The sequence below is a fragment of the Acomys russatus genome, chromosome 32, assembly GCF_903995435.1.
Source record: "Acomys russatus chromosome 32, mAcoRus1.1, whole genome shotgun sequence".
Lineage (NCBI taxonomy): Eukaryota > Metazoa > Chordata > Mammalia > Rodentia > Muridae > Acomys > Acomys russatus.
The window spans coordinates 29,320,584-29,332,619 of NC_067168.1; positions in this window are offsets into that span (position 1 = coordinate 29,320,584).

A 12,036-nucleotide genomic window follows, 5' to 3' on the forward strand; every position below is an offset into this window, starting at 1 on the left:
CTTTCTTGCTCCCTTGTAGGATCACCACAAAAGGGCTAGGGGTGTGACTCAGGGTGTGCGGGTCATATGTGAGCTACCTGCCTGGCTTCTCTCCTCTCTCACCTTCTGGTTAATTATTAACTCTCCCTTGGCATGAGCATATGCCAGGCTCAAAGAGCTTGCTAACAGCGTGTTAAAGATAGGGACAGTAAACAGGTCCAAACTCAGACAACCAAAGCCTCTCCATGGTCCCTTGGAACCCTAGCTGGACAGGAAACTTGTTTTCAGGGCTATCACCTTGCCTCTTAGGCCACGTGAGGGTCTAGCAGATAGGTAATGACTCCTTCATAGACCTTGCTGGGTGACCAAGCCTGCTGGAGGCAGTCCAGAGACCTTATGACAGCAATGCCTTCCTGGACCAACTATGTCTGGGTCTAACCCATGCAAAATGCCATAGCAACTGAGTGTTCAGCATCCTTTGGAAAGAGGTAGACTTCATACACCATGAAATCTCCCCCTTTAAAGTGCACAGTTCAGTCGTATCCTGTGTCACAGAATTTACTTTAAGCCACCGGTCAAGCATGGGTCAGCACTCAATGCCCCCTTTGGCAGAACATATGAACACCATTAAATGTGTCATTTGATTCACTTTCCACTTTCCACATGGCCTGTTAGTTCCCAGGATTCCTCCCTGCATCCTGGATCCAGCAGCTCTGGTACACTGCAAAGGACACTGTCTGCTCTAAGTAGAAGCCCTCCACCACTGGAGCCTTCCAGCATGGATTCCAAGCTTGCTGAGGCATAAGCTCTTCCTGAGGGCTGGCCAAAGGGTCAATGAGTCTTGACTCTACAGAAAGTTGCCTTATTGTTTGTTTAGGTGTTTTGTTTTTGTTTTTGTTTTGTCTGTCTGTTTGTCTGAGTCTTATTTAATTGGGAAGATTGTTTCTAAGAAAAATGGTGCAAACGTTCAAATCTACCTGGGGCTTTGTAAGGGACCTGTTAAGGGTGTGCTCAGACATAGCTTTATTATTTACTTCACATTGACTCTACTTGGGGGCATTAAGCATCATGCTTGCCCAAGGAGATGATGTTCTGGGAAATGCCCATTAGGGCTTACCTTTGTCTCTCCAAGGTTGGGCTTGGAAGTAGAGATGGAGAAAGGCTGAGGCCTCAGTTACCATGGCACTAGCAGTCTGGAAGCCTGGACAGTTTGGCCAGCCTGCCAAGACCTGACTATATCTGGCCTGTGTCTTTGCCCTCCTCTATCCCTCCAGATCCCAGCAGCAGCAGGGTGGGGCTCATCTGACAGCGGCTAGTCCGTTGTTATAGGGACATGTTATTCCTTTACTCAGATGGTCTACAGCTTTGGATATAGGGCAAGGTCAATGTTATAATCTGTCCTCAGATAGGTGTCTTTTGCAAGTCCAAATGCTCCTTCCTACCTAAGGACACATTCCAAGTGTATTAGGCAACCTCACGGTCATTTCCTTGTCAGGATTGACCCTTCCTGCATCTGTCTGGCCCTCTATGACAATGCCATTTCTAGGTGGGGGAGGCCACTGTCCAGACTCTCCTCTGCAGCCTCTGCTTGCTCAACACAGTGTACTGTGGCAATCCTCAGAGCAGATTGCATCAGCAACAAGCATGCTAGCCTCTCCACAGCACAGTGACAACTGCACAAGCCACTTCCAAGGCTTGCCCTGAAAACTATGAAGACCTTTATTTTCATATGTGTGTATGTATGTGTGGCATGTTTATATGTAGAATATGTGCGTGCATGCGCGCGTGTGTGTGTGTGTGTGTGTGTGTGTGTGTATGTGTGTGTGTGTGCAGGTACACACACCCATGTGAAGAGGCCAGAGGAGTATACTGTGTCTCCTGTTTTTATCTCTCATGCCCTTGAGACAGGGTCTCTCAGGGAACCTAGAGCTAGACTGCCTGCCAGCCAGCTCCATGGATCCTCCTGTCTCTGAATGCCACAAGGCTGAGATTGCAGGCAGGCACGCCATGACCATGCCCAACTTTCTGCGTGGGCTCCAGGGAAACAAATCGAGGTTCTCATATTTGCAAGGCACAGTAATAGCTTTCTTTCTTAAGGCGTGGGGGTTCTCTGTTTTCATGTGGCCAACTCCTCTTTCCTCTATCCTATTTCTCTAAAGTGGCTGGGACATCTCTTCCTTTCCTCCTCCCTTCATTCACTTATCCATTCACGGAACTGATGCTTATTGAGGAGGACAGTCGAAATAAAGCAAATTATGTTTCCGAACATATCTGTTTGACCCACTATCTGTTTGACCATTGTATGCTATTCCCAAGCCACACACAGGTGTGGGGTTTTTGTTTGGTTTGGTTTGGTTTTTTGCATGTGTATATATGTGTACTACATTTGCTCATGAGTGTAGAATGAATGAGTAACTCTTCTAGAAGGAACTGGCCCACATCTCTTCTCTGGCTCCAGATTTGATCAGGCATCAGGCCCCAGCACACAGGCAGCATCTAAATAATACTTAGAGGCCCCAGTTCCTGGTGGTCCTCAGCTCCAAACCTCTCACACGTTACCACTTTCCCTAGGAATGCTTCTCCCTTCCATATCAGCATCACTTCCCTTCTTTGGCTCCTTTTGTGGTCCCACATGAGCAGAAGTCAGAAGAGAGTGGCATTCCCACTGAGGCTGAGGGACTCCTTGTCAGTGGATACTCATTAGGGCCCTGACTGGTTGAGAAGGAGCCTCGGGTGACCTGACACAGCTGAGCAAAGGTGTGCTCCCGGTCTGCACTGCAGTCACATGTGGCCCTGAGCAAGATCCAGACAGTAGTCCCTGGGGATATTTTGACCAGAGGTCCCAAGCCCCTCCCTGCTAACTAGACCCCTGTCATTCTCTGGAGGTGAGAGGATGACAGGGACATTGTGGGTGGAGTTCTCCAGGTCAGAGAAAGAGAGAAGCTGAGCCCCAGGGCCTGGGCTGAGCCAAAAGAGGTACATGAACAGGCAGCTGTGAGTGTGAGCCCAGAACTGGCCCCACAGGATGGCTGGCCCCTGAGTCAGGCCCAGGCACTGACAGCCATGTGAACCTAGGCCAACCCAGCCGTGGGAACAGCAGGTCCCTCCACCCCCACCCCCCACCCCACCAAGAGAGCTACTCCTGCCTGGAGCCACTTCTGCCTGCCTCTGCCAGCCCTGGAATCCTTCTGGATGCAGGCCCGAAGTAGGGTGGGAGCAAATGCTCAGGGTTATCTTCTGGTGCTAAGGTCCCAAATTCAGATTAAGAAGGCATCAAGACATCAAGCCGACAGGTACACAGGCTCCCAGATCTCCTGTAGTCCTCAGGTGCCGAGCTCCCACCCCCACTCCCCCCGCACCCCCCCCCCCCCCCCCCCCCCGCTTCTCTGGAAACAGAACCTCTGAAATCAAGGGGCAGGGATGCGGGTGGATTGCTTCTGGGGCCAGTGTCAAATAACTATGTTGCCAAGGAAAATGACCTTGAACTTTTGATCCTCTGGCTTCCACCTCTCAAGAGCTGGAATTACAGGGGTATACCATTATGCTCCTTTGGTGTCACCCAGGGTTGAACCCCAGGCCTCCTGCCCCTTTGGTGACACATGCACACATACATATCATTTTAAAAGTAAATTGTATAGGTGTGGGGTTTTGGTTTTTTTGTTTTGTTTTGTTTTGTTTTTTGCATGTATACATGTGTACCGCATTTGCTCATTGCCCACAGAGGCCAGAAGAAGGGGTCAGATCTAGAAATGGAGAATGTAGCCAAGTGTGGTGGCGTGGCGCACGCCTTTAGTCCCAGCACTCCAGAGGCAGAGGCAGGCGGATTTGCTGTGAGTTCGAGGCCAGCCTGGTCTACAAAGTGAGTCTAGGACAGCCAAGGCTACACAGAGAAACCCTGTCTCGGAAAAAAGAAAGAAAGAAAGAAAGAAAGAAAGAAAAGAAAGAAAGAAAGAAAGAAAGAAAAGAAAAGAAAAGAAAAGAAAAGAAAAGAAATGGAGACCATTGTGAGTTGCCATGTGGGTACCAGGAAGCCATGTTCTTTATGACTGAGGCATCTGGCCCTTACATACATGTTCTGGGGGACTTGCATCTACATCTACAGCACATGAGCCCCCAAACGATACACTCATCTGCCCCCCCTACATCTTCAGTGAGTGACAAGCAGGTGGATGAGATGAAGTTCGTGTATCTGTCCAAGCAGTACCCCCAGCATAGCTCTGGAGGGGCAAGCAGCAAGCAAGCTCATCCCCTCTCTACCAGCTACAGGGAGCACAGAGCCAGGCAGGGTCAGGTTAGACAGGAATAACCTCCGAACTCCTGGGTCCTGACTCAACACCAGAAGCAGACAGCCATACGCATTCTTGACAAGTAGGTCACCCTTGCCAGCCCACATACTGGGACCTAAGGTCTACTGGGAAAGATTTGGGGGAAAACCCAGGTGTTGCAGACAGGCTGAAGTTTGGTCAGTTGGCGTCTGCTGCACTGGGAAGCTGGTTTCACGACACTACTGGGTATTGTCACCGAGCTCGGATGGCAGCTTAGGAGAAGCTCCAGCATGGTGGAACAAGAGGTCGCAGCCTGGCTGTGTACTTCTTGGGCCCATCTGCCTGTTAGGTGCTACCCTGGGTGCTCTGGTGAGACACAGGCCTGCAACTTGACTTTTCTTGCTTCCATTTGATAGACTTGGGAACTGAAGCTGGGGGTGGGGGCGTGGCAGTAGATCACTCTAGGTCGGGGGCTTCTTAAGCTTTTCACACACATACACAATTAATAAATGTAATTTTTAAAATGTTTATAGTAGGGAGACAGGTTCCCTGAGATCCTCTTAGAAGTAGGATGACTAATCTGAACTCTGAGGCCATACTGGAGGGGACAGTGGGAGAATATATGAAGACCCTTTAGCATGAAGTCTAGAATAGAGCAACTGTTCAGTCTATAGAGACGTTGTCCTTATTACTATTTTGCTTTTTTTTTTTTAAATCATTATTCTAGAAGTAACTAGAAGTAAGTCTGGTAGACTCTCTTGCAGCTACATTTTCTTGATAACTTTCCGATCTAAACTGGGTATGGTGGCACCTGCCTGTGATCTCTACACTGTAAAGTAAGTAAAGACAGGAAGAGAAGAAGTTCAAGGTCACTTTCAGCTCCATAGCAAGTTTTGATGTCAGTCTGGGCTACATGAGACCTCCCATGAAGCAACTGGCTCATGACGGGAGCAGCTGCAAAGACACCCCTTTACCTTCCACCCAGACAAATGTTTATTTAAGACGAGTAAGGGGAAAGTTTCGCATTGTCTCTCTTGGGGACAAGGAAAGCAATCTGCCTCTCTACCCTTTGTCCTCATCATGTCAAGCTGGCCTTTGACTCTCCTAAGTAACATTCCAGTTACAACACAATGCAAAGACAGTGACACAAGAACACTGGAGAGAGCTGGGGCCAAGGCCCTGCTTGCCAGTCTTGGAGTGGACTTCAGGTTCTGTCCCTGTGCAATATGAATTCTCTGGGTTCTGGCTTCAGTCCTCTAGGCCCTTGAGTCTTCCACACCAGTTTTATCTGAGTTGCACCATGAATCTACCAAGGATGTGTCACTGCTCTGCTTGTCAGTGTGCCCTCAAGGGTTCAGATCAGGAGAGCCAGCAAGGCCAGACGTTGGCTGCAAATGCCCCCTCAAGCCAGGACCAGCTGTGCCTACTCCCAGGTGAGACCCAAGTACTTTTTGAAGGACGAAATCCCCATTACCTCTCAGAGCCATTATTAAAAATGATTTCATCATGGCCCCAGCAAAAGATGACTGAGGCCTTGAGGAAGCTGAATAAATGGAGAATGACGATCTTAGGGGACTTTGAAAGCCTATGGAGGCTGAGTAACATAGGGTCTAGAGAGAGAGAGAGACCACAACTGGCTGTTCTGAGCAAAGCTTCCTCCCCCTGCCCCCCCTGCTAAAAAGACTTCTCCTCCTCCTCCTTTGCCTTCTTCTTCTTTCCTTCTTCTTTTTCTTCTTCTTCTCCTTCACCTTCTTCTTCTTCTTTTTTATGCATATGTATGTGTGGATACCCTAGAGGGACAGAAGAAGGTCTCAGATGTCCTGGAACTAGAGAGAGTGATCATTGTGAACCGCCTGATGTAGGTGCTAGGAACAGAACTCAGATCCTCTGCAAGAGCAGTAGTAAGCGTGGAACCATCTCTCCAGCCCCAAGCAAACTTCCACAGGTAGAGAAGGTGTGGAGGCTGTCTACCTCAGGACGTTCATTCCAGCATTGTATACCAAGAAGAACACTAAGGAGACAGATGAAGACATTATGGTTCAGCTTGGCAGAGGCAAAAGGCTGCTGGCTCACAGGTTGTCTGGACTTTAAAGGTTCATGTGGTTTAAAAAAAAAAAAAAAGTCATGTGGTTACTAAACAGCATTTAGAAGATTTCAAAACAAACAAAAAAAAAATATTTAAAAAGTCAGATGTTCAGCTTCTCCTCAAAAACTCTGGGCATTCTAGGCCCCCGTTTCCACTTGGTGTGACTTCCCCAACAGGAAGAAGCTGCTGCCTCCAGGTGAGGAGGAAACTGTTCTGGCTGCCAAGTTCTCTGCCTCGCCAGGGTCTCTCACCTTTTTCAGTGAGCGCTGGGTGCTGACCTTCCGTGCTTGCTATTCCCTGAATCTGGAACATTCTCTCCATGCCTCCCCTAGCCCTCTGTCCTGCTAAGTTCTTCTGACCCTCTAGGAGTTAGCACTAATGTTACCCGCTTAGGGAAAGTTTTTTGACTGTCACGTGTCGAGTTAGGTCACTCTGCTTCATGTCCTCAATGCATCCTTGTAAAACTCCATTAGTGTCACTTAAGAGAGCGTTTGTGACAACTCTCCATTGCTGAGGCATTCCACTTAATGATGGTGGAGGAATGTGGAAAGTCCAAAGTCACTGTCAGAAGCACATCTCCAGGACCAGTGTCACCGTTGGACATCAAATCGGATAACTGAAAGGCTTACGAAATAATAGTTTTCACATAGTCTAGAAATAATCTTCCCTAGCTAGACGGATGACTCAGCGAGCAAAGGGGGCTTTCCGCACAAGTGTGAAGTCCTGAGTTCAGATCCCAGCCCCCCAGGAAAAGGTAGGATATGACCTCAGAGCTATGGAAGGCTGTGGGCATGTGAAGGTAGAAGGGTTTCTCTAGCCACTAGCCTAGCTCTAGTGCAGTGGTTCTCAACCATCCTAACGCTGAGATCTTTAATACAGTTCTTCATGTTGTGGTGACTCCAATCATAGAACTATTTCGTTGCTCCTACCTACCTTTACTTTCACTGCTGCTATGAATCTTAATGTCAACATTTGATACGAAGGCTGTCTGGTTAATATAAACATCTGATATGTGACCCCTAAGACCCAAAGACTGAGAACCACTGTTCTAGGTTCCATAGGAGAACGTGTCTCAAGAGAAGAAGGTGGAAAGACAGGGCGGAATCGTCAGTGTCCCTCTTGGGATTCCCACTTCCACAGGGGTGCATGTGCCTGTGCCACGTTGGATGCTTCTCCCCTGCCCCGCCCCCCAGTGATGGTTTAGTGCTTAAGAGCACCTGCGGCTCCAGCGGAAGACCCTGATTCCACTGGCAGCACCTATATGGTGGCTCACAACTGTCTGTAACTCTAGTCCCAAGAAATCCAATGTCCTTTTCCATGGGCATGCATGTGACACAAACACACATGCAGAGACACATACATGTATCACACATACCAATACAATAAACATAAATCAAAGATGTGTACCACAATTGCCCCCAAGGATTCCCTTCATTTTTTACAATCTCAAGTTATTTCAAAACCTTTAGAAGTGGAAAAACTGCCAGGCGTGGTGGCGCATGCCTTTAATCCCAACACACAAGAGGCAGCCTTTAATCCCAGCACTCGGGAGGCAAAGGCAGGCAGATCGCTGTGAGTTTGAGGACAGCCTGGTCTACAAAGTGAGTCTAAGACAGCCAAGGCTACACAGAGAAACCTTGCCTCAAAAAAAAAAAAAAAAAAAAAAAAATGAAGCCAGTCAGTGGTGACATGCACCCTTGATCCCAGCACTTGGGAGGCAGAAGCAGGCAGATCTCTGTGAGTTCGAGGCCAGCCTGGTTTACAGAGGAAGTTTCAGGATAACCAAGGCTACACAGAGAAACCATGTCTCAAAACAACAACAACAACAACAACAAAACAAAACAAAAAAACCCATAAAGATTCTGAAATGAACTGTGGACAGCAGCTGTCACTTAAAGAAATAGTCAATGGTGATCTTTATCTTGCTCTTTTTCTAGTTCACTAGCTTTTTCTAAGCATGAAGCTTAATAAACTACTTCAACATGCAGATCAAAGTGTACCCTCAGTCTTACATTTCAAAAAGTAAGCCCCTCCATGTCACACCTGGGTCCCTGTGTACAGACCTGGCTTGCTACGTCTGCACAGACCTGGAACCAGTCCCTGTGGGGTGGGCAGACAACGCAGGCCTCTGACCTCTGCAAACTGGCACCCAGATGCAGGATAACTCCATACAGTGCTGGAATACAATAGTGAGTGAAGGTTGGAATCCCTTCCATCCCTCAGCTCTGTGTTTCAGGCAGCTTATGTTGTCTGAACACACCTTCTAAATTGGTGGTCTATTTCCAGGAGGTTGTAACAGGTAGCCGTTTGTTGTTGTGGCTCACAGGAGGTTTTCCTCCCACAGTTCCAGAGGCTAGCATTCTGAGATGTGGTCCAGGGTACACCTCTCTGAATATACTGCCTCTTGTGAGTTTCTAGCATGGTGGTTCTCAACTCTCCTAATACTGTGACCCTTCCGTACAGTTTTACTGTTACTTTATGATTGTAATGTTGCTCTTGTGAGGAATTGTAATATTAATATAATATGTTTTTCCATTGTCTTAGGTGACCCCTGTGAAAGGGTCATTTGACCCCCAAGGGGTCACAACCTGCAGGTTGGGAAACACTGCTGTAGAAGCTGCTGGCAATTCTTAGTATTCCTCTCTTACAGCTGAAACATGCCCATCCTGACCTCTGTGACTCAATACCCAAATCTTCCTCATGTCCTTTTTCTAATCCAGTATGACCGTATCTGATTTCTTCTTCCTCCAGTCTCACATAACCTCTGCTGGCCTTGATTGCCTACATGGTCAAGGATGACCTTTGAACTTTTGCTCCTCAGGCCTCCACCTCTTGAACATTGAAATTACAGGTACGTAGCGCCATGCTGAGTTTATGCGATTGTTGGAGATAGAGCTCAGGGCTTTGTGTATGCTGGGCACGATCTCATCTAAATTTCATTATTGTACTTTCAAAGTTTATTTCCAAATAAATCAGCATTCACAGGTAAAGGAGCGTGAATATTTAGGTCTTGAATATCTTTTTTGGAAAAGTAACCCATTCTATTTCCTCCCAGTAGCAGCTGTACTGTACCTGTTTTCTATTGCTGCCTAGCAAGCCATTCTAAAATTGAGCTTTGTAAAATAACCATTGTATTTACTTACATTTCATACTCCAGACTTAGGGCTGGCCTCAGCTGGTTTCTCCTGGAGTCGTTAGTATGACCATATTTTTTGGTGGCTGTCCTGAATATATAAAAAGTCTAAGATGGCTTTTTTTGGGGGGGAGGGGGGACTGTCCTAGACTCGCTTTGTAGACCAGGCTGGCCTCGAACTCATAGCAATCTGCCCGCCTCTGCCTCCTGAGTGCTGGGATTAAAGGCGTGTGCCACCACGCCCGGCTGATGGCCTTCTTATATTTAACTTTTGGTCCTGGCTCTAGTCAGTCACACGAGCTTTGACTGTGATGGCGCCTGTCTGCTACCACACAGCCTCTCAGGGTCACCTGGTGGATCAGATGACAGCTATACACATAAGGCTTGAAAGAGGATAAAAGCAAAAGCTGCTGTGCCCGCTGATGACCGGGCTGCTGTATTTTTATGGTTCCTGCAAGCTGAGGCAAGTTCAGATTCAAAAGCCTCACCCTCTCTGTAGAAGTGACCCGGGCAGATTACAAAGGCGCCTGCGCACAACAGTGGAAGAAGCACTGAAGCCATCTTGGCAAATGATCCCCATAGACCTAGAGTTCTGGGAAGGGAAGGTAAACAGATCCAGACCTTGCTCATAAGTAGGAACTCAGCGTAGCAGCTGACCAGGATCCTGTGGGGAAAGTGCTGTGAGTTAGCACGGAGGTGCAAAAGAAAGCAAGGCGCTCATGATAGAGACGCCCATGCCCTGGGCTTTTGCGCCCCAATCGCAGACTAAGCTGATCATTGCTAGGATCATAATTTAACTACAAAGCAAGGATGGCACCACCTCAAACCCTAAAGAAACAGCTCAGATTCATATGCAATGCTCGCTGAGGCAAGATATTTTATGACACGAGCTGGTAGAGAAATGAGACTGGCGTTAATCCTTGGCAAATTCCCCCCTCCCTCCCTCCTTGCCAGGCCAGCACTTGCCCCTTTCCCTAGTGACTGTTCAGGAGAGGTCTGGCAGCCCACACAGAACTAGGAGGAAAACCCTAAGGGTATACATCCCATGTCATAGGAGGTGAAATCCTGGCTGCTCTATTCACTGGGTGACTTTGAGACTGTTTCCTCATCTGTGAAATGTAGGTTCTTGGAGCTTTCGTAAGACCCCAGAATGCTTTGCCAATGCTGCAATCATGTGTGAGGACCACACAGCCCCTGGCTCATTCATTCATACACGTACTTGTGCAATATTCAGCTCTGTCTGCTGAGAGCAACATACTCTCACTCCTAGGACTTTCTCTTCCTTCTTCATCCTCTACCAACCGTGACTAGCCTGAGCTTTGAATGAAAACCTCCTCCTCCTCCTCCTCCTCCTCCTCCTCCTCCTCTTCCTCCTCCTTCTCCCCCAACTCCCCAGCCAGAGGCAAGGTTTCTTTGGGTAGTCCTGAACTCACTTCTTAGACTAGGCTGGCCTTGAACTCATGGAGATCCTCTTGCCTCTGCCTGCCTCCTGAGTGTGTGGATTACAGGCGATCTCCCCCACATCCGGCTGAGAACCTCCATCTTCTTAATTATCCTCTTCACTGTGGATCTTAGGTTTCTCTCCTGAGGTTTAAAAGAAAAAAGTTTTACTATATTAAATTTTTGTTTTTTTTTTTTATTGTTTGAAATTTCTTTTAGTTTTTAAATTAGGTGTGTATGTGGTTGTGGAGGAGTGAGCGCATGTGAGAGCAGGTGCCCACAGAATGTAGAGGAAAGCGCTGTGTTTAGTCTTTCATGAGCAGCCTCATGTGGGTGCTGAGAACTGAACTCTGGGCTAGAGAGATGGCTCAGCCATTAAAGGCTAGGCTCACAACCAAAAATATAAGAGAACTGTACTCTGTTTTACTCTGGAGTCTTTTCTCCTGCCTGACTTTCTTTCTTCCTTTCTTTCTTTCTTTCTTTCCTTCTTTCCTTCCTTACTTCCTTTCTTTCATTTTTTTCTTTCTCACTCCCCTAAGATGGAGTGTGATCCCAGGACCTCCTGCAAACACTGAACCACGTTCCTGCCTTCTTCCTTGAGATTTTTCAATGTGAATGTGTAAAGAATCAGAGGTTTTAGAACCAGAGCTTTCCAGATGGTTATTCCCCCCTCATCCTGAGGAGGAGTCAGAACAGGAAAAGAAGAAACAAGTGAATTCTGGGGCCAGGTCAGGCCAACTCCCAGCTGTCTCTGAAGACTATTTCCAAAGAAACTTCCACTTAACATAAACTTGCAATGAAAGGAATTTTCGTTAAGACAGTTGGTTTGTTCAAAGTTTATTGAGCAATTCAACCTGGCTTGCCTTGGAGACACAGCAGACACCCTGAATCCTTTCCCATGAAGACAGAACCAGCATGAGTGTGAAAGGGGCTGACACATGTTGTGCTTAACTTAGGGGTGTCTGCAAAGGCCTTGTGTGCCTGCCCTGAGCCTTAAGTCTGTGGATGAGTCTCCCTGGCAGTGGTGAAGTTCAAAGAGAGAAGCCTCAGAAGAGTCTGGAAATGTTTTGTGTGTTTGTTTGTTTGTTTGTTTGTTTGTTTGTTTACTTAAAAACAGGGTCTCCTGTAGCCCA